Source organism: Mirounga angustirostris, unplaced genomic scaffold (assembly GCF_029215605.1).
Source record: "Mirounga angustirostris isolate CCGP_5_RB_7025 unplaced genomic scaffold, mMirAng1.0.hap1 SCAF_2, whole genome shotgun sequence".
NCBI lineage: Eukaryota > Metazoa > Chordata > Mammalia > Carnivora > Phocidae > Mirounga > Mirounga angustirostris.
The window spans coordinates 178,507,266-178,530,494 of NW_026991710.1; the positions used below are offsets into that span (position 1 = coordinate 178,507,266).

Sequence of the window (23,229 nt, forward strand, 5' to 3'; positions counted from 1 at the left end):
CCTATCAGATATATGATTTGGAAATATTTGTCCCATTATGCAAACTTGTTTTTTGTTTTGTTTTGTTTTTACTTTCTTGGTAGTGTCCTTAGATGCACAAACTTTTTAGTATATGTGCTGTCAAAGTGAGCATGATGCACAAACTTTTGAAATTTTGAAGTCTCATTTATCTATTTTTGTTGCTGTTCTTACTTATGCTTTTGATGTCATATCTAAGAAACCATGACCAAATCCAAGGTCATTAAGATTTACCTCTATATTTTCTTCTAAGAATTTTATAGATTTAGCTCTTATATCTAGGCTTTTGACTCTATAAATTATTTTTGTATATGGTATAGGTAAGGGTTCAACTTCATTTGTTCGCATGTGGATATCTAGTTATCCCAGAACCTTTTTGTCAAAAGGCTATTCTTTTCCCATTGAATGGTCTTGGCACTCAGGTCAAAAATTAATTAATCATAGATTCATGGGTTTACTTATGGACTTTCAATTCTGTTCCATTGCTCCATATGTCTATTTTTATGTCAGTATCATACTCTTGGTTATGTAGCTTGATAGTAAGTTTTGAAATCATAAATGTGAATCATCCAACTTTTTTTTTTCTTTTTCAAGATAGTTTTAACTCTTCTAAGCATTAGTTGGTTTACTAATAAATTAGATTAAAATATCTCTTGGGCACCTGGGTGGTTTAGTCGGTTGAGTGTCAGATTTTTTTTTCTTTTCTTAAAGATGTTATTTATCTGAGAAAGAGAGAGAGTGAGTGGGAAGGAGAGGGAGAGAGAATCTGAAGCAGACTCCACACTGAGCTCAGAGTCAGACATGGCGCTCGATACCATGACGAAGAGTTGGACACCTAACCCAGGCACCCTAAGTGTCAGACTTTTGGTCTCAGCTCAGGTCATGATCTCAGGGTTGTAGAATCAAGCCCCATGTCAGGCTCTGCACTCAGTGAGGACTCTGCTTGAGATTCTCTCTCCCTCTGCCTTGCCCCTCCCCTGCTCGGTACGCACAAGTGCACTCTCTCTACTTCTCTCAAAAATAAATAAATAAATCTTTAAAAATAATCTCTTAAATTGTAGGATATGAAAAAAATAAACGAACAAAAACCAGCTTTTATCCTGCTTTCAGGATAGCAGTTTTCTATATTCAACATGCCACTAATATATATTTAAACTTTTCAATATGTCCATTTTTGTGGAGTTACATAATGACTCCTTCTGTGAAAGACTTTTCAATTCTCTCTATATATAAGATTCAAAGAAAACTCTCCTACATGAGACGTATTTATCAAAGATATTTGCATAAGAAAAAAATGAGGCTTTCCTCATTTTTGGGCTTTCCCCACATACCAAGAATAGGAACTTTACTGTGTAATCTAGGCCCTCATTTTCTGTGTACAGGACCCAACTGCTTTAATAACACACTTAGGCAGAAGAAAAGCTTTTCCAATACTCTGTCCATTATCTTAAGAGAGAATGTATTATTTTTCTGGGCAATTCAATAGGTAGAAGAGGATTTTTAAGCTTCAGGGCTCAAGACTTAATGATACATTTCTAAATTCCATGTTTTATTTTATGGAACATCATTAACTAATATATTAATTTTATAAAACTTTATCAAGTATAAAAAATAAATGGAAAAGATTATGTATTTTTCTTTAATATTCCTACTCAGGAAATGGAAAATGAACAAATATATATACACAAGTGCCAGGGAGTTTTGCAGAAACTTACATGGGATAGGCATGATGACACCCACCCAAGTATAAATGAAGAAAGCAGCTAAGGAAGGTCTGTTGAAGGATATACCTCCTAAGCTAATTATTACTATAACAAATAATGATGAATGAGGTGAAATTTAAGAAAGGGAAGAAGAAGTAACACATGCAAACATATTGATTCAAGAGGCCATACTAAACTAGGGTTCAACAAGAAATTCAGCATATCCTGAAGACAAGAAACAAGATAGCGAGTAAGAAGACATGCTGTTGTTGATGAAAGAGAAGACTGCTTTATAGTGTGCTAGCTCCTAAATTATTTTATGTTAATGTTGTTTCTATAGCAATGTGGCATGGTAATTTAGAGTATGTCACTGAAAACTACTAGATCTTTCCCTGGTCAAATTCTAACTCTATCATTTACTTGGTATGTGACTTTAGACAAGTTACTTAATAGTTTTGAGCCTCACTTTGTAAATTACATGAATAGCTAAAAACACATGTAACATATGTTATACACAGCATTTCTCAATAAATATTGTGTCATTATTAGGATATTATTATTGCTATTCCAGTATTAGTACACAAAACACACATTTATTAGGGTGTATTAATGTATAATACAACTTTGAAAGTCTTTTCATGATTCCTTAGGCTTTAGGATATAAAAGAATGGTCACCTTCATACCCCTGAAGAAAAGTAAACATAATGGTTTACCAAAGATATATTGACTTATTGAAATTTTCAGAAGTAATCTCAAAAGTGCAGACAAAAATATCCTTTTAAGCTTGAATAGAGTTTAAAGAAGGACCTTTTTTCATTTTAAGAAAATCAAAAGAATATGGAACAAACATAACTTAGCTACACATACCTAATACAAATGAAGGAAAACCCCTGTAGACAATGAATACGATATATGTAAAATGAATACATTCAAATTTTAAAGCAGATTCTACACCTGTCACACATAAGTGCCAATTTTTTTATTTTTTGTCTTTTCATCTGTGTAGAAAAATAAAATAGGATTCTATAAAACAGATATTTCAGTTTTCACAAAGACAAATCTTTGAAAATAATGAAATGCTTAGTGTCAGAATTAAATATCTCATGTCTACCTATGGACAACCAATGATTTCACATTAACATTTCACATTACATAGAAACTTCATCAGTAATTTGCACTTTTAACCCCAAAAGAAAAGTGTCAGTTTGGATATAAGTACACCAATTATTTCTAAGTAGTAAAGAATGGCTCAATTTTATAAATATAATGTGTTTCAATAATTCCCCAATCTATATAAAATATTCAAACTAGGTAATGCAAATTGACTAAGGTCAATGAACTAGTGAAGTTCATAAATCTCTGAAAGTATGTTGAAGTTATAGGGAATTTATTGATCTGAGATGTAGAAATTTTTCTAAGAGAATTATAATTAAGCATTTTCCTACTTTCTATGTAACTCCACCCCTTGAGAGGATTGGAAATAGATATTGAACATTTAATTAAGCCTGATCATTAATTAAAATGCTGCACTGCCTCATTACTGGCTCACACTGGTATCAGAACACCACAACAAACAAATCCTAGTTAGGCATCCCCCATCAATTTTATAATCACCTTGGATTTGGTTTAAGAGGTCCACATCTCAAGACCCTGCTATATCAGCTTAAAGCTTACAGTATGATGTGGAAATTTTTCCCAAGTTTAAGAACAACAGAAATCACTTAAAATATTTCATTTTAATGTATGTTCTAAATGTTCTTTCCAATATTTTACCACATTCAGTCTAATAAAAACTCACTGGTATTCAAACTAAAATCATTGGTGAAAACACCTTAAACACCTTCTCTGTCCCTCTTCCTGTGCTGTGATTCCCTCTGCTCATTGGGAAGCCTGAACCACATCTTCTACTCCTGTCACACAAGGTAAGGTCTGAGTTAAGTGTAAAGCCAAGATGTTCATATATGAGACACTACATAGTAGCTTTTCTTGAATGTCTCTTTACTCTTCTTCTGAGGCTCTAACCCTGATTAGGGTAAGGTTTGTGTAGGGTGGGTATTTGACCTCTCTGGAAAAAAACAAACAAAACAAAACAAAATATAACTTGAAGAGCAGGTTTGATGGACAACATGTCAAGTTCTAAGTAAGAGAGTTCTCTTCAAGAAAACAAAGAGGAAGAAAGGAACACAGACAATATATGGTAACAGTCACCTTACAGGCAATACAATGGCACTAAATTCCTATCTTTCAATAGTTACCCTGAATGTAAATGGGCTAAACGCCCCAATGAAAAGACACAGGCTAACAGACTGGATTAAAAAACAAGATCCATCGATATGCTGTCTGCAAGAGACTCATTTTAGAACCAAAGACACCCCCAGATTGAAAGTGGGGGGGTGGAAAACCATTTACCATGCTAATGGACACCAAAAGAAAGCTGGGGTGGCAATCCTTATATCAGACAAAGTAGATTTTAAACCAAAGACTGTAATAAGAGATGAGGAAGGACACTATATCATACTTAAAGGATCTATCCAACAAGAAGATCTAACAATTGTAAATGTCTATGCCCCTAACATGGGAGCAGCCAATTATATAAGGCAATTAATAACAAAAGCAAAGAAACACATCGACAACAATACAATAATAGTGGGGGACTTTAACACCCCCCTCACTGAAATGGACAGATCGTCTAAGCAAAAGATCAACAAGGAAATAAAGACTTTAAATGACACACTGGACCAAATGGACTTCACAGACATATTCAGAACATTCCACCCCAAAGCAACGGAATACACATTCTTCTCTAGTTCCCATGGAACATTCTCCAGAATCGATCACATCCTAGGTCATAAATCAGGTCTCAACCGGTACCAAAAGATTGGGATCATTCCCTGCCTATTTTCAGACCACAATGCTTTGAAACTAGAACTCAATCCCAAGAGGAAAGTCGGAAATAACTCAAATACATGGAGGCTAAAGAGCATCCTACTGAAGAATGAATGGGTCAACCAGGAAATTAAAGAAGAATTAAAAAAATACATGGAAACCAATGAAAATGAAAATACAACTGTGCAAAATCTTTGGGATGCAGCAAAGGCAGTCCTAAGAGGAAAGTATATAGCAATACAAGCCTTTCTCAAGAAACAAGAAAGGTCTCAAGTACACAACCTAACCCTACACCTAAAGGAGCTGGAGAAAGAACAGCAAATAAAGCCTAAACCCAGCAGGAGAAGAGAAATCATAAAGATCAGAGCAGAAATCAATGAAATAGAAACTAAAAGAACAGTAGAACAGATCAACGAAACTAGGAGCTGGTTCTTTGAAAGAATTAACAAGATTGATAAACCCCTGGCCAGACTGATCAAAAAGAGAAGAGAAATGACCCAAATCAACAAAATCATGAATGAAAGAGGAGACATCACAACCAACACCAAAGAAATACAAACAATTATAAGAACATATTATGAGCAACTCTATGCCAGCAAATTAGATAACCTGGAAGAGATGGATGCATTCCTAGAGATGTATCAACTACCAAAACTGAACCAGGATGAAATAGAAAACCTGAACAGACCTATAACCACTAAGGAAATTGAAGCAGTCATCAAAAATCTCCCAAAAAACAAAAGCTCAGGGCCAGATGGCTTCCCAGGGGAATTCTACCAAACCTTTCAAGAAGAATTAATACCTATTCTTCTGAAACTGTTCCAAAAAATAGAAACGGAAGGAAAACTTCCAAACTCATTTTATGAGGCCAGCATTACCTTGATCCCAAAACCAGACAAAGACCCCATCAAAAAGGAGAATTACAGACCAATATCCCTGATGAACATGGATGCAAAAATTCTCACCAAAATACTAGCCAATAGGATCCAACAGTATATTAAAAGGATTATTCACCATGACCAAGTGGGATTTATCCCTGGGCTGCAAGGTTGGTTCAACATCCGCAAATCAATCAATGTGATACAATACATTAACAAAAGAAAGAACAAGAATCATATGATCCTCTCAATAGATGCAGAAAAAGCTTTTGACAAAGTACAGCATCCTTTCTTGATCAAAACTCTTCAGAGTATAGGGATAGAGGGGACATACCTCAATATCATAAAAGCCATCTATGAAAAACCTACAGCAAATATTATTCTCAATGGGGAAAAACTGAGAGCTTTCCCCCTAAGGTCAGGAACGCGGCAGGGATGTCCACTATCACCACTGCTATTCAACATAGTATTGGAAGTCCTAGCCACAGCAATCAGACAACAAAAAGAAATCAAAGGCATCCAAATCGGCAAAGAAGAAGTCAAACTCTCACTCTTTGCAGATGATATGATACTTTATGTGGAAAACCCAAAAGACTCCACCCCAAAACTGCTAGAACTCATACAGGAATTCAGTCAAGTGGCAGGATATAAAATCAATGCACAGAAGTCAGTGGCTTTCCTATACACCAACAACAAGACAGAAGAAAGAGAAATTAAGGAGTCCATCCCATTTACAATTGCACCCAAAACCATAAGATACCTAGGAATAAATCTAACCAAAGAGACAAAGGATCTATACTCAGAAAACTATAAAATACTCATGAAAGAAATTGAGGAAGACACAAAGAAATGGAAAAACGTTCCATGCTCATGGATTGGAAGAACAAATATTGTGGAGATGTCAATGCTACCTAGAGCAATCTACACATTCAATGCAATCCCCATCAAAATACCATCCACTTTTTTCAAAGAAATGGAACAAATAATCCTAAAATTTGTATGGAACTAGAAAAGACCCCGCATAGCCAGAGGAATATTGAAAAAGAAAAGCAAAGCCGGCGGCATCACAATTCCAGACTTCAAGCTCTATTACAAAGCTGTCATCATCAAGACGGCATAGTACTGGCACAAAAACAGACACATAGATCAATGGAATAGAATAGAGAGCCCAGAAATGGACCCTCAACTCTATGGTCAACTCATCTTTGACAAAGCAGGAAAGAATGTCCAATGGAAAAAAGACAGTCTCTTCAACAAATGGTGTTGGGAAAATTGGATAGCCACATGCAGAAGAATGAAACTGGACCATTTCCTTACACCACACACAAAAATAGACTCCAAATGGTTGAAAGACCTCAATGTGAGACAGGAGTCCATCCAAATCCTAAAGGAGAACACAGGCAGCAACCTCTTTGACCTCAGCCGAAGCAACTTCTTCCTAGAAACATCGCCAAAGGCAAGGGAAGCAAGGGCAAAAATGAACTATTGGGACTTCATCAAGATAAAAAGCTTTTGCAAAGCAAAGGAAACAGTCAACAAAACCAAAAGACAACCGACAGAATGGGAGAAGATATTTGCAAATGACATATCAGATAAAGGGCTAGTATCCAAAATCTATAAAGAACTCATCAAACTCAACATCCAAAGAACAAAGAATCCAATCAAGAAATGGGCAGAAGACATGAACAGACATTTTTCCAAAGAAGACATCCAAATGGCCAACAGACACATGAAAAAGTGTTCAATATCGCTCAGCATCAGGGAAATCCAAATCAAAACCTCAATGAGATACCACCTCACACCAGTCAGAATGGCTAAAATTAACAAGTCAGGAAATGACAGATGTTGGCGGGGATGTGGACAAAGGGGAACCCTCCTACACTGTTGGTGGGAATGCAAGCTGGTGCAGACACTCTGGAAAACTGTATGGAGGTTCCTCAAAAAGTTGAAAATAGAGCTACCATATGATCCAGCAATTGCACTACTGGGTATTTACCCCAAAGATACAAAAGTAGGGATCCGAAGGGGTACGTGTACCCTGATGTTTATAGCAGCAATGTCCACAATAGCCAAACTGTGGAAAGAGCCAAGATGTCCATCGACAGATGAATGGATAAAGAAGAAGTGGTATATATATACAATGGAATATTATGCAGCCATCAAAAGGAATGAGATCTTGCCATTTGCAACGACGTGGATGGAACTGGAGGGTATTATGTTGAGTGAAATAAGTCAAACAGAGAAAGACATGTATCATATGATCTCACTGATATGAGGAATTCTTAATCGCAGGAATCAAACTGAGGGTTGTTGGAGTGGGGGGTGGGGTGGGAGGGATGGGGTGACTGGGTGATGGACACTGGGGAGGGTGTGTGCTCTGGTAAGCGCTGTGAATTGTGCAGGACTGTTGAATCTCAGATCTGTACCTCTGAAACAAATAATGCAATATATGTTAAGAAAAAAAAAAAAAAGAAGAAGAAGAAGTAGAAGGTAGCGGGAGGGGAAGAATGAGGTGGGGGAAATCGGAGGGGTGGACGAACCATGAGAGATGATGGACTCTGAAAAACAAACAGGGTTCTAGAGGGGAGGGGGGTGGGAGGATGGGTTAGCCTCATGGTGGGTATTGAGGAGGGCACATTCTGCATGGAGCACTGGGTGTTATGCACAAACAATGAATCATGGAACACTTCATCTAAAACTAATGATGTAATGTATGGGGATTAACATAAGAATAAAAAATAAAAAAAAAAAGAGGGAAAAAAAAAAAAGAAAACAAAGAGGACTGAGGAAATCTCAGTTTCTTGACCCATAATAGATAGAGGAAGAAGAGCCTGGAAAGAGAGGTGTAAAAGCAAAGCTATCTAACTTGTGTGATTTGTTAGTCTATCCCTGGGAATGTTCATAGTATTTTTATTCATAAACAAAGTTTGATATATTCTTCCAATGAAATACTACTCGGCAATCAAAGGGAATGAACTGCTGAATGATGAAGCAATGTGGATAAGTCTTAAAGCTATTAGGTTGAGAGATGAAAGACAAAACAATACATATTGTGATTCCATTTATATAAAGATCAAGAATAGGAAAAACTGATTCATGGCTTTATATACCTCTATAAAGGTAGAACAGCGATTGCTCTGGGTGACAGGGTGAGATTTGACTGGAAATGGGCATTGGGGAACTCTCTGGAGAAACAGAAATGTTTCTATCTTGACAGTGGTATGGGTCACAAGAGTATATATATTTGAACTACATTTCAGAATTATGCATTTCACTATACATGTATTATATCTATATTTGTTTTTTTAGAGCGAGAGCAGAGGGAGAGGGAGGGAGAGAATATTAAGCAGGCCCCACACCGGGCACAGAGCCTGACAGGGGGCTCCATCTCAGGACCCTGAGATCATGACCTGAACTGAAATCAAGAATTGGACTCAATCGACTGAGCCACCCACGCACCCCACATGTATTATATTTTAATTAAAATATTGTTCTACAGCCAAATACAAGAAAGAAGGAAGGCAGGGAGGGAATGGGGAAGGAGTGGTACAAGCTTGGGTTATTAGGTTAATATAGTACAATCCATATTCCCAGGTCTGCTACTTACTGTACGACCTTGGCCATATTACTAAAACTATCTAATTTTTTAAGTTTGTTACCTAAATAAAGGAGTTTTTCATGGTACTGTAAGATTGTTATGAAGATTAAATAACATGACAAATGTATGCAAAGTCTTTAGCACTGGGCTGCCTCACAGTTAATAATTGCTGGATGGCAGTGATAATGGTGATGGATAATATAAGTACAGTGTAGGAATTATCTGGGGAATATGGCTGAACTGCAACACCTAAAGAGAAAAACTTGAGAAATTACAAACATCTTCTCAAGGTAGAGGTGAGACAGTGCATACTACTAAGAAAATTCTACCCTCTCTCACCAGGAGTCCTTGTAAGAGTGACATCGTCTTTAAACCCTGCTTGGCAATCCCTGACACACCACCATGATGCCCAGGGAAGACAGGGTGACCTAGAAGTCCAACTACTTCCTTAAGATCATCCAGCTTCTGGATGATTATCCAAAATGCTTTATTGTGGGAACAGACAATGTGGGTTCCAAGCAGGTGCAGCAGAGCCACAGGTTCCTCTGCAGGAAGGCTGTGGTGGGCAAGAACTCCATGAAGCACAAGGCCATCCAAGGGCACTGGAAAATGCCCTAGCCCTGAAGAAATGGTTGCCTCATCTTCAGGGGAATGTGGGTTTTGTGTTCACCCAGGAGGACCTCACTGAGATCAGGGACATGCTGCTGGCCACTAGGTATCAGCTGCCACCCATTCTGGTGCCATGGCCCCACGTGAAGTCCCTGTGCCTGCCCAGAGCACTGTGTGGGGCCTTAGAAGACCCCCTTCTTTCAGGCGGCAGGCATCACAATGAAAATCTGCAGGGGCACCACTGAAATCCTGAATGACGTGCAGCTGATAAAGACAGGAGACAAAGTGGGACCAGCGAAGCCATGCTGCTGAGTGTGCTGATTATTCCCCCGCTTCTCCATCCAGCAGGTGTTTGACAATGGCGGCATCTACAACCCCAAACTGCTTTATATCACAGAGGAAACTGCATTCTAGCTTCCTGGACGGTGTCCCCAGTGTTAGTGTTATGTCTGCAGACTGGTTACCCGACTGCTACACCAGTAACCCCTTCTATCAGCAGTGTCAAGTGGGTCTGGCTGTGTCACTGGAGACTGATGACGCCCTCCCACTTGCTGAGGAGGTTGAGGCCTTCTTGGCTGATGCATATGCATCTGTGGTGGCTGCCACCACTGTCCCTCCTGCTGCTGCTGCAGTCCCAGCCAAGTGCGAAGCAAAGGAAGAGTCAGAGGGGTTGGATGAGGACATGGGATTTGGTCTCGTTGACTAATCACCAAAAAGCAACTCGCAAAGCTAACTTCAGTTGTAAAACAAGGAAATAATGGCTTACTTCTAAAAAAAAAATTTTTTTTTTTTCTAAGAAGGAAGGACTCCACTAAAAGAATGTCCAGTATGTATTAGGCACTGAAATATTTACTTCTCCAGTACTGTTGCAGAGACAAATTGCCTCAAAAGGAAAAGAGTAAGTTAGAAAAAAGCGAGAGATCCTTTGTGGCTACTAGAATTCTAACTACAGAGCAGAGTGAGAAGTGGGGTGCTGGACCCCAAAGAAGCGTGATCTGCCACAAATGGCAATAGTTTCATCACATAAATCTTTTTAAGATTTTATTTATTTGAGAGAGAGAGAAAGAGAGAGAGAGAGAGAGAGAATGAGTGGGGGGGGCAAGGAGCAGAGGGAGAGGGACAAGCAGACTCTGTGCTGAGCTCAGAGCCTGATGTGGGGCTCGATCCCATGACCCTGAGATCATGACCCGAGCTGAAATCAAGTCAGACACTTAACTGACAGCCACCCAGGCGCCCCTCACCACATACATCCTAAGGGTAGCCAGAACAATGTGGACCTGAAAGACAAAATTCAGGAGTGGAGGTACGTGAAGAAGTGGCCAGTGCCAGACCAGGAAAGAGAACAGCCAGCAGGTTCTCTGCCCCACTGTCGATGAGTGAATGAGTGAATCAATTTAGGATATTCAAGGAAATCATTATCATCATCACCACTGATGAGAGGACAAAAGGCACCTGAAGGCAAAACAAGAGCTGATACCCCACGAACGCCCTCCCCTTAAGGGGGAGTATGTCTGACATTCCTCCAGTACTGTGACCGCCTAAGAACAAAGGCAGGGAGAAACAAATGGTCAACTGAAAAAGATTACAGTCATGCAGGATAAGAAACTCCACTACAGTTTGTAACTGTCTTAATGATTTACAAGAAAAACACAGTATTAATAATAGCCAGACTTCCAGGAATCTATAGAGTCAATTTCCTGGAGCCTCAATGTTACTTTCACCTCCACAGGATAGAAAACCCTATATAATCAGTCACTCTTTATAATCACAGTGCAGCTCTCTCTGCCTGCGGGCCCTGTCCCTGTGCTACAATAAAAGCACCACTTTACACTCTATAACATCTCAAGAATTCTTTCTTGACCATGGCACTCCACAATCCAGCATCATCATCATCATCCATGTATTGATCATTTACTATATGCTCAGACATTGTATATAGCTTATCTAGTTTTACCCCTTTCAAACTACCTTGTTGAGATCTAGGTATAAAATCCTTCAATGTACATATTTAAACTGAAAGAGTCTACACATGGCTTTCTTTAGAGCTTCTTCCCCTCTGCACGGAGCTGACTCCTGCTTTCTAAGAGAAGAAAGGACAGAATTGTGGAAATTTGTATTACAATTTCTACCTGAATAAGGATTCAAATCTCACAAAGACAACTTTTGAAAAGTGTAATAACTCCTTTTCTTGAGTTAACTGTCTGTTTACACTCAGATTCATCTTTGTCCTATTTTTATTTTGATATCTTATAGAACATACTACAACAAATTTCATAGAGGCCTTTTACCAAAAGAATAAAATTTAGATTTTTTAAATGGGTTCAGTATGGAATCTAGAGAGAAAAAGATTATTTCTTAGTGTTTCAACTTTAGTTCCTCTAAAATGAGAATAATTTTATTTGACATAAGTTATTTTTTTGGATGCCTCTATCCCTTCATTGTAATACTCTAACCCCAAATCCATTTGACTGAATGTTAGAAAAGTAAATGTACTTTGAGTTGAATAATTTAAAAGTTGTTGGAAAACTTTTGAAACTGATTTTAGTAATTATTTAATTACCATGTTATCCTTCACACATAATTTTTAAGTTATAACTTCATTTTGTTATTCATCTCCTCCTTTAAAAACAGATTTTTATAAGTCAAACAGAGAAAGACATGTATCATATGATCTCACTGATATGAGGAATTCTTAATTGCAGGAAACAAACTGAGGGTTGCTGGAGTGGGGGGTGGGGTGGGAGGGATGGGGTGACTGGGTGATAGACACTGGGGAGGGTATGTGCTCTGGTAAGCGCTGTGAATTGTGCAAGACTGTTGAATCTCAGATCTGTACCTCTGGAACAAATAATGCAATATATGTTAAGAAAAAAAAAAAGAAGAAGAAGAAGGTAGCGGGAGGGGAAGAATGAAGCGGGGGAAATCGGAGGGGTAGACGAACCATGAGAGATGATGGATTCTGAAAAACAAACAGGGTTCTAGAGGGGAGGGGGGTGGGAGGATGGGTTAGCCTGGTGGTGGGTATTGAGGAGGGCACATTCTGCATGGAGCACTGGGTGTTATGCACAAACAATGAATCATGGAACACTTCATCTAAAATTAATGATGTAATGTATGGGGATTAACATAAGAATAAAAAAATAAATAAAAAAAAACAAAAAAAAACCCCAGATTTTTAAACTCAAAGCACTAACCAAGTATTTTCAGATGAAAATTATAATTATGTAGCTGTTTGAATGTTTTCAAAATCCTCTTTCCAAAGGCTGCCTTTCAGTTAGAGCTCATTGATATTTTGCCCCAATTGTTTAGAAATATATGTCAACTTCATCAGTGCTAATTAAAAGAAGTCACTGATTTACAAAGGGTGATTTTTCAAACACATGTATACACACACACACACACACACAGCATCAAGGGAGTACAGAAAGTGAAGTTACAGCTCTAAAATATCTTCTCTTTCTCTAAGATTAAAACTTAAAGGCATACACATCACTGTAATTGGACCAAAATGTGCGAAGGAATCTATTACACTATCTTAATAACTATTTTTTAACTTTGTAAGTTAAATCCAGCTCTTAAAACTTAGAAAGCATTTTATATAATTTCTCCAAAATGAAAAAAAAAATAACTTATCTTCTAACATGAAATTTAAAAACTTCTGTGAAAACATGAGTTAGATATTGGGATTTTTTTCCTGAATTGATTGAATATATGATTTTACAGATCCAGATTATCCTTATAATAGGTAGTTATCATTTCTACTTATCAAACCAGGTATATTTTACCTGCCTGGTCCTTTTTTTTTTCAGAGAAGCCTCTACTATGTACTTTGAAAATTTTTATATTTTGTTTATTTGTTTCACACTTTAATTTTCCTACTTCTTTAACCACTGTTCCATAAGGACATCTTTCTCCTCCGACAAAAACATCATTCTGAAAGTTCTGACCTATATCAGGTATTTCTGTCTCTCTCCAACTTCATTCAATTGCCACTCACTTAATGAGCTTGACCATTTCACCATGTGCTGGCTTCCTCATCTGTCCTTCCAGTTTTATGTTTGACTGAGCTTCTATTTGCCAAAAGCCTGCTGAATATTTCTATCAAAATGTCTCTCTGGAAACTCAAGCTTCACCTGTCCCAAACTAATGCTATTTTTGTAACGAATACTTTCCCCTAATATCCCCCTGCATCAAATTCATTCTGTATATAACTACCCAAATCCTATTCTCAACTAAACCCTAAGTCACTTAAGTGCTCAAAAAGCATTTAATGGCTATTTTTCAGTCAGTAAAATCTCAATTTGTGATTCAAGTTCAGAGAGACAATTAACATGATCCCCCAGTTTTTCCAGTTTCAGCCATGTTTATATTTCTTTCCCTGACCACGTGCTCAAGCTACCCTCTTAGACAGAGGGTAGCTTGTCTACCTTTTTTCTATCATCTTTGAACACCCTCATCAAAGGTCATTAACCGCCTGAGATATCTGATGGGCACTTTTGTCTGAGATAATTTGGGAAATAAAAAGATCTTAAAAACAAAGTAAAACAAACCTATTTAAAATCTCTAAACATATTTTGGAACCAGTCTCTACAAGGAATAATTTACTGCAATGTATTCTCAAATTATCTGAAAAGCAAAATCATAACAAGAAACATTACATAATGGAAACTAATCCTAGCTAGAACATATGAGACAAATATATTAATACAAAAGATAGAGTTACTTTAAAAATAAAATATAACTTTTCATTTATCCTATAAAAATATTAAGATTAGAAATTCTGAATGTAAAGGACTTGGATTTATTTAAAAACCAATATTGCCTCCCCCCCACACACACACACTAGCTGGATGTTCATAGGTTATAAGTCCTCTTATTTAAACCCTTGTACAGAAAACCAAACATTGCTTCAATGAACAATGAGTCATTTGATTCATAGAAGTGACAACCTAAAATTATGTACTCCAAATGTGTATTTTTGTTACAACTGAATGATTCTAAAACACTTCCAATGAAGCATAACACATCAACAGTGACATACTGAAACATCAGAGTCTTCTGGATTGTCAGTGGAAATAATGGATAACCAATTACACTAAGTAGCAAAATATCAATCAGTATATTTTGCATTCTAAAAATAAAAAATCAGAATTGCTTTATGTTCATTTCATTATTGACTCAATCTTTTTTTCTTTTTTTGGAATTACAATATTGCCAGAGACTTTTATTTTTTATTACTAGAAAAATAAATGGAGTTGCAGTGTATCTACATAGGTGAGAGGGAAATTATTCCCTTAGTTAACCAAGCTGTAATGGATTTTTTTCTAAAATAAATAAAGACATTTATAAGACATCAAAAACCTAATTTCTATCCAAACTATCATTTATTCTTTTCCTAATTTATTCTTACTATTTCTCTGAAACACTATAATGAAAATCATGATACATATAGTCTGCTATAGTTTTTGTTTGTTTGTTTTGTTTGCTATATTTTTAATTTGGCTTCATGTTTGTGAAAAAAAGATTAATAAAATCATAAAGTCACCTATAAATGATATCACAATATCATTTTCCTAAATGAAAATATGAGGGTATTTTTATATCAGAAAAAAATCTAAAATGCTTATATCTCATAAGTATATGGCTCTACATCCTTTTGCAGTAGTAAAGCAGTATCCTTTTTTGGGATTTATTTTACTTCCTAAAAATGTGGCCAAAATGAAAATTGTAAATTCTATTTGTGTGAAAATTGTCATTGAAATTTTGATAGGAATTACGCTGAATCTGTATATTGCTTTGGGTAATATGGAATTTTAACAATATTAATTCTTCCAATCTATGAACATGAAATATTTTTCTATTTATTTGTGTCTTCTTCAATTTCTTTCATCAATGTCTTATATTTTTCAGTGTACAGGTCTTTCATCTCCTTGGTTAAATTTACTCCTAGGTATTTTATTCTTTTGGATTTAATTGCAAAGGGGATTTTTTAAATTTCTCTGAAAATTCCTTGTTGCTATATAAAAATGCAACAGATTTTTGCATATTGATTTTGTACCCTACAACTTTACTGAATTCATTTATTAGTTCTAGCAATATTTTGGTGGAGTCTAAGATTTTCTATATAGAAAAACATGTCATCTGCAAGTAGTGACAGTTTTACTTCTTACCAATGTGAATGTCTTTTATTTCTTTTCCCTGCCTAACTGCTCTGGCTGGGACTTTCAATACTATGGTGAATAAAAGTGGTGAGAATGGGTATCCCTGTCTTGTTCCCAAAAAGGAAAAGCCTTCAGGTTTTTGCTATTGAGTATGATGTTAGCTGTGGACTTGTCATATATGGTCTTTATTATGTTGAAGTATGGTCCATCTAAACCCACTTTGTTGAGAGTTTTTATTATAAATGGATGTTAAATTTTGTCAAATGCCTTTTTCTGCATCTATTGAGATGATCATGTTTTTTAATTTTTATTTTGCTAGTGTGTGTATGTTGAACCATCTCTGCATTCCTTAAATAAATCCTACTTGATCATGGTGTATGGTGTTTTTAATGTATTGTTAAATTTGGTTTGCTGATATTTTGTTGAGAGTTTTGCATCTAGTCCATCAGTGATACTGGCCTGCAGTTTTGTGTATGTGTGTTGTCCTTGTCTAGTTTCAGTATCAGGGTAATGTTGGCCCATTAAAATGACTTTGGAAGTGTTCCCTCCTCTTCAAATTTGGAAGAGTTTGAGGATGACAGGTATTCAATCTTCTTTGAATGTGTGGTAGAATTCACCATTGAAGCCAATTGATCCTGTACTTTTGTTTGTTAGGAGTTTTTGATTACTGACTTAATCTTCTTACTAGTAATTAGTCTATTCAGATTTTTTATTTCTCATGATTCATTCAGTCTTCGAAGATCATATATTTCTAGGAATTTATCCACTTCTAGGTTGTCCAATTTTTTGGCATATATTTGTTTATAGTAGTCCATTATGGCCTTTTGTATTTTTTTGTTATCAGTTGTAACTTCTCTTTAATTTCTAATTTTATTTATATGAACTTCTTCTCTTTTATTCTTAGTGAGGTTAGTTATAAGTTTGTTATTTTCATTAATCTTTTCAAAGAAGCAACTCCTAGTTTCATTGATCTCTTCTACTGTCTTTTTAGTCTATATTTCATTTATTTTCACCTTGATTTTTATCATTTCCTTCCTACTACTAATAATTTCACTTATATCTGGAATCTACAAAAAATAAAACAAATGAATAAACAAAACAAAACAAAACAAAAACTCATAGATACAGAGAACAGAATTGTGGTTTCCAGAGGGCAGGAGGTTTGGGGGGTTGGGCAAAATGGGGGAAAGAGATCAGGAGGGACAAACTTCCAGTTATAAAATAAATAAATCCTGGGGGTATGTATTACTGGGACTCTTATTAATAATATTGTATTGCAAATTTGAAAGTGTTAACAAAGTAAATCTTAGAAGTCCTCATCAAATGAACAAAAATTGTGACTTTGTATGGTGAACAGATGGTAAATAGACTTAATGTAGATATCATTTCACAATGTATACAAATGTCAAATTATTATGTTGTAAACCTGAAACTAATATAATGTATCTCAATTATACTTCAGTAAGAAAGGAAATTATAGCCATTCAGTTATAAGTCTGGAAATAGCACACCTATTTTCACATTAATTATAAATACAATTTGGTTATATTATAGCAGTAAGACATGGCTTGATATAGAAAATTAAAGAGAACCAAGTTTAGAGATTTTTAGCCTCAGTGAAATTATCAATTAATAACAATTAGGAAATATAGACTCTGATAATTACATCAAAATCTATAATATTCACTAAATCAACTTTGAGACGAGCAGAACATACAAAGAATTAAAGTAATCTATCTTAGCTCAGGGTGCTTTATTATGTAAAGATCCTAGATCAAATAGATTGACACATATGTTTGCTGGTGTTTATTTTAATACAATATAATGCTAACCTATAAATCTTCATAGGATAATCAATGTCAACAACTAATCTACTAATATTACTATCCTAAGAAAAACATAACTGCATAAATTCAAAGAGATGGGTAATGATTGGCATGATCGATGCCTTGTAAATCAGAGTAATGCCACATAAATTACATTTGTTGATATGATCACAATATCCAACATTCCTAATATTTATATTGCTTATTTAAAAATTGAAGGAAAGATTCAGTGTCCCCAAACCAAGATTTCTAAAACAATTTGATAAGCAGCGTTTCCATATCTTCAATGTCATAAACATAAAATAGCAAAAATCTAGGAATCTTATCTGATTTTAAGTGAAAATATTTATCTTAAGTTTAATTTAAAATGTTACTTTTAAAACAAATGTATAAGTATATAATTCAATCTTTCATGAAAAATCATACTGGTAAAGTACAAAAAAACTACAAAAAGTGCTATAAAATTATTAAGACCAGAAATAATGATAGCCTCTGTAGTAGCTTATAGAGTGACCACAAATTCTTCCTATTGGTGTATGTCCTTTGTAAACAGACTTTACTGTTTACCACTAGGAGAGAGAGTCAATTTCTCCAATGAATTTGGGCTCAATCTTGTGACTTTTATTGGCTAATGGGTCATGGACAAACTGACTATAAGCAGAGCCTTGAGATGCACTTGTACATGGGGCTGCCTTCTTTTGCTGCTGGGAGCCATTGTGTTTTCATGTGATCAAGCAACGACTAACCTAAATGATGAAAGACCATATGTAATGTCATCTCAGCCATCATGGCCAACTGACAAATAATTGTGAGGACATTCTAGATTTTCCATCCCCAGTCCAGTTAGTACAAACTAGAAAAACTGCCTGAATATGCAAAAATTTGAGAGGAATAATAAATGCTTATGGTTTTAAGGTGTTAAGTTTTGTGTTGAAGCCTTTTTTTTTTTTTTAGCAAAAGCTATCTGAATCAGTCTTTTAAGCAATTAAACTATTTTTCATAACTATTATAACAACAAAAAATAGTCTAATAAACAACATGATTACAGCAAACAATAAGTTAAATGTGACATTATAGTATGACATAAAATTCTTAATTAACCAAAATTAATAGTTTATATACTTCCCTATTTTTTTTTAAAGATTTTATTTATTTATTTGACAGAGAGAGACACAGCGAGAGAAGGAACACAAGCAGGGGGAGTGGGAGAGGGAGAAGCAGACTCCCTGCTGAGCAGGAAGCCCAATGCAGGACTCGATCCCAGGACCTGGAATCATGACCTGAGCCGAAGGCAGTCGCTTAACCAACTGAGCCACCCAGGCGCCCATATATACTTCCCTATTAAAACCATATGCCTGTCCACTAATTTTATGAATTTTGAAATAACATACAAGGTTAGATATTTGAATGACTACTCAGCTAATTAAACATTATTCCAAATGTAGTGGTGTAAAGCATTTGGAAATGCTAGAATTACTTTCCCTGCAAAGCCTTTTGCTATATTGGATGACTTCCCAAGTTCTCTCTGATAAACTCTGTTATCTGGTATGGTCAAGAGTATTTTGACTCTATTTCCCTCCTTTAGATTTTCATGATCAGAAGAAGAAGTCAAGATGGTGAAACTGTATTAAGCTGAGTGAACTGCAACATGAAATGCTGATTGCAAATCATAAATGAAGAGGGCAAGAGTGACATGGTGGTACCTCAGCACTGATTTTAAAAAGATCAAAAAGCAATAAATGCAGGTATTTGTATAAATTATGTTAAATTTCTCCTTTTGTACTTGAGGATAAAGTAAGAATAATAGAAATATAATTCACTTCACAAATACCTCCTGGCAAGAAATGCAATGGCAGACAATTACTAATTACACCTAAAATTTATTGAAGACCATTATTTGCAATAATTTATATTTCAAGAAATAAGAGAGAGACAGAAAATAAAATGAACTTAAATATTTTATCAAGGAAAAATACTGCTACAATAACTTTTACTTAACTAATAACTACTGCATAGGTAGGCAATGGGCAGTGACTACAGGGCATACAAGAGCTATGACATTTAATTAACCATTCCTCTTATTGTTTCCTTCCTTATTTCCCAGACATTTAAATTTCTAAATTAATACTTTCGTGACCTGGTTAAAGACTAGAACCATGTAATTCAGCCTTAGAGTGGTGTCAGGGTCAAAGAAACAGTTCACAGCACAAAGTAAATTTTAATAGTTCAAAACCTTACTTTGCATATCTCAAAATCTATGAAAAGAATCTGAATACATAATTATTTTTCTGCCCCATCCATGTTTATAGAATCTGACAAATGCCTCCAGTACTTTTCAACTTTTCTCTCCTTCTCTCCATTCTTTTTCTCCTTTCCTGAATTATGTAGATTGACCTACCCTTTTTTTTTTTTTTAAAGCAAGAAAGACTCCTTTCTCTAGGTTTTTAACTAAAGAAAAAAGAGAGAAAATGACAATATCCTCTGGGATCCTGAGGGATAGTGTGAAAACTAGGGCCTTGAAACGAGTTCAAATTTTTGGCCTGTGACATATGCTTGTTATAATAATTTTAAAAAACTGAAGTGTCTAAATTAAATTTGTATTCTGTTCTGTTTCATTTCATTATCAAATATAAATTCTACTAACAAATTGGTGGGCATTTTTCCATCATATTTTCCTTTTTTTTTATAAAAAATACACAAACACATACTCGCATAGAAGAATTTTTCAGTTGTTTTTGAAAGGGAGGGAAAGAAAAATAAGACAGAAATGCAAGAATGACTCAGCAGTATGATAAAATGCTTTTATATTATAGATATCTAATACCTATGTATAAACAATTTCTAAAATAAAATTTTAGACTTCCTGTAAAATATAAGCATTTTATCACATTGCATATCAAAATGTAAATACTCTATCTCCTTAAAACTTTCATGAGGTCTTTACAGAATTAAAAAAAAAATCATGTGTGAATATATCTGTTCATTTTAGAGGATTAAGAAAATAGGGAAATCCAGGAAATGACAGAAATCCATATTTGGGTAAATGTCATAGCAGAAGTAAAAACTTTCATATGATACAGGGGGAAAAACAAACCAAAACATTCAACAGTGACAGAAAATTGGAGCCAGAGGACCTAAGTTCCCTGGAAATCCATACAAATCTTTTAAGTGGACTTGAAGCTATATATAAAAAATCTTAAAGATTCAACCAAAAAAACTGTTGGAACCAACCAAATTTGTAAAGTTGCAGGATATAACTTTAAGTTTCTAAAAAGCAGGATGACCAAGGGCAACATATAGATTCATTGTAATAATAATGTTACACTTAGCATTAATAAAATTAATGAAACCAAAATTACATCGAATTAACTTATTCTTTCTTTTCTTAGTCTCTGGGAATTTTAGGATCTTGATATGTCTTAGCAAGTTTGTAATAAAGATTACTTATTTTGTCACATGTGCTATTTAAAGCAGGTTCTGTTTTATAGGAGGCTGCTTTTACTTCAAAAGAGATTTCAATTGTTATGGAGATAGAAAATTAACAAGTAGAGATTATACCTTAAATCTTTCAATTATTTTATTAATGCAAATCAAAGGAAAATCAGAGAAGGGGGAAGTATCTGAAAAAGCAAAAATCGTGACTATAATAAAGTATGAGCTTTTATGATTAGGAAGCATACTATGGTAAAATATGGACAGAAAGGTAGTTACAGTATTTGTAATTGGATTTTATTGTGATAGCTCTCCTGAGTGTACCATGAATGAAGTGTAGGATGACACTAAAAATATTGGTCAAAACCAGTGTTTTTCCAGGTATAATGCAGGAGTACCAGAGATCCAACAGATTCTTCTCATGGATGGGCCAGATCTCCATTTCCATTTGCATTACATTGCTTTTATTTTTTTCAAGATTTCATTTGAAAGAACAATCTCATATCTAGAAATCATTTATAAACCATCAATTGAGTAAATATGAATATTTTAATTTGTAATAATTAAGAGTAATGGATTTTAGTACTAAGATTCTGAGTATTTCTGTTTAAAAAATATATCTTTATCTATGGTTCAGTGTAATACCTTTTAATAAAATTTCTAACATTCTATGTCTCAGAAATATTAAAAAGAATGATTGTCTACCACATTAAAATACAGCAACCCCAAATAATGGGTAAGACTGAAGAGCTTTTCCAGTTAATGAAAAATCTGTTTATTATTTTTAAAGAAATGCATTTCATTAACTTGAAATATAGTATACTAAGCAAAAGTAAGATAATAGCGCAGTTTAGAGTATCAGCGCCTTAGGAATAAATTCCAAATTCCTTAGCATTCAAACCCTGCATGTGTAAAGCCATAAGCTGCATTCCAAATCAATGTTCCCTTGCTCCTTTTTATCTTTGTTCTTCAAATGTTTTTTTGCTCACTCAACTCCCTAAAATATTTTTAAAACTATATCCCCTCAAATATTTTTAAGCTGACATTTGAAATATTTTTGGCATCTAAAGTTTAATGTTTACAAGGGATAAACTATGTGACACTATTATATATGTATTTTAAATGTATTTTGTGGAATGTTCCAATTTTGGGGAGTTCTACATTGAGCTTATCCAAATGATAGAACACATCTGCCATCCAACCTAAATCATCAGTAAAACCAGTCTTACTTTCTATCAAAAAAATTTGAATGTTTCATTTCAAATAAATATATTAATATTATCCCACGATATGGGCGCCTGGTTGGCTCAGTTGGTTAAGCGACTGCCTTCGGCTCAGGTCATGATCCCAGGGTCCTGGGATCGAGTCCCGCATCAGGCTCCCTGCTCGGCAGGGAGTCTGCTTCTCCCTCTGACCCTCCCCCCTCTCATGCTCTCTCTCTATCTCATTCTCTCTCAAATAAATAAATAAAACTCGATCCCGGGACTCCGGGACCATGACCTGAGCCGAAGGCAGTCGCTTAACCAACTGAGCCACCCAGGCGCCCCAATAAATAAAATCTTTTAAAAAAATATTATCCCACGATAATTAACTTATTTTTTATTTATAAGTCTAAAAGAGAGATTTCTTGCCATGAGCTTATGGTCTGGAGGAATGCATAGGCTGCCCTTTCAACAGTCTTACCCAGCCACTGATACTTTCCAATCTCTATTGCTTTTACATTTATTTATTGACTTATCAATCTATCAACTTTTTACTTTTACTTCCTGGGCAGTGTATCCTCAAACTTTTTTTTGTTGCTTAACCAACCACTTCTCCCTCACTCTGAACTTCTTATATTCACAACAATATTTTTAAAAATGTAAAAAAAAAAAAAAAAGACCAGTGATAATCTTTTACTTCTGTAAAACAAGGAAGAGTAGTAGTGGTAGAGAAGCAGGAAAAAGAGCAGTAGCAGCTACAGGGCCCTTCTCAGGGAGATCAAATTTAGGAAAGAGAGCATTTGAAACTCGAGAGTCTAGAAAGGATAACTCCATGCCTTGTTACCCCCTGGAAAGCCTTGAGACACACTTAGGGTGTGCCTGCCTGGATTTGATATGATTCCTCACATCAAACCA

At 35.3% G+C, this 23,229-nt stretch overlaps 1 protein-coding gene and 1 pseudogene across 2 annotated transcripts in view; one reads left to right on the plus strand and one right to left on the minus strand.

The window, feature by feature from the left end:
* Nucleotides 1–23,229, minus strand: part of SGCZ (sarcoglycan zeta) — a 427,909-nt gene that overhangs the window by 166,808 nt on the left and 237,872 nt on the right. The window lies entirely within an intron of this gene.
* On the plus strand, nt 9,490–10,399 carry LOC123842277 (large ribosomal subunit protein uL10-like; annotated as a pseudogene).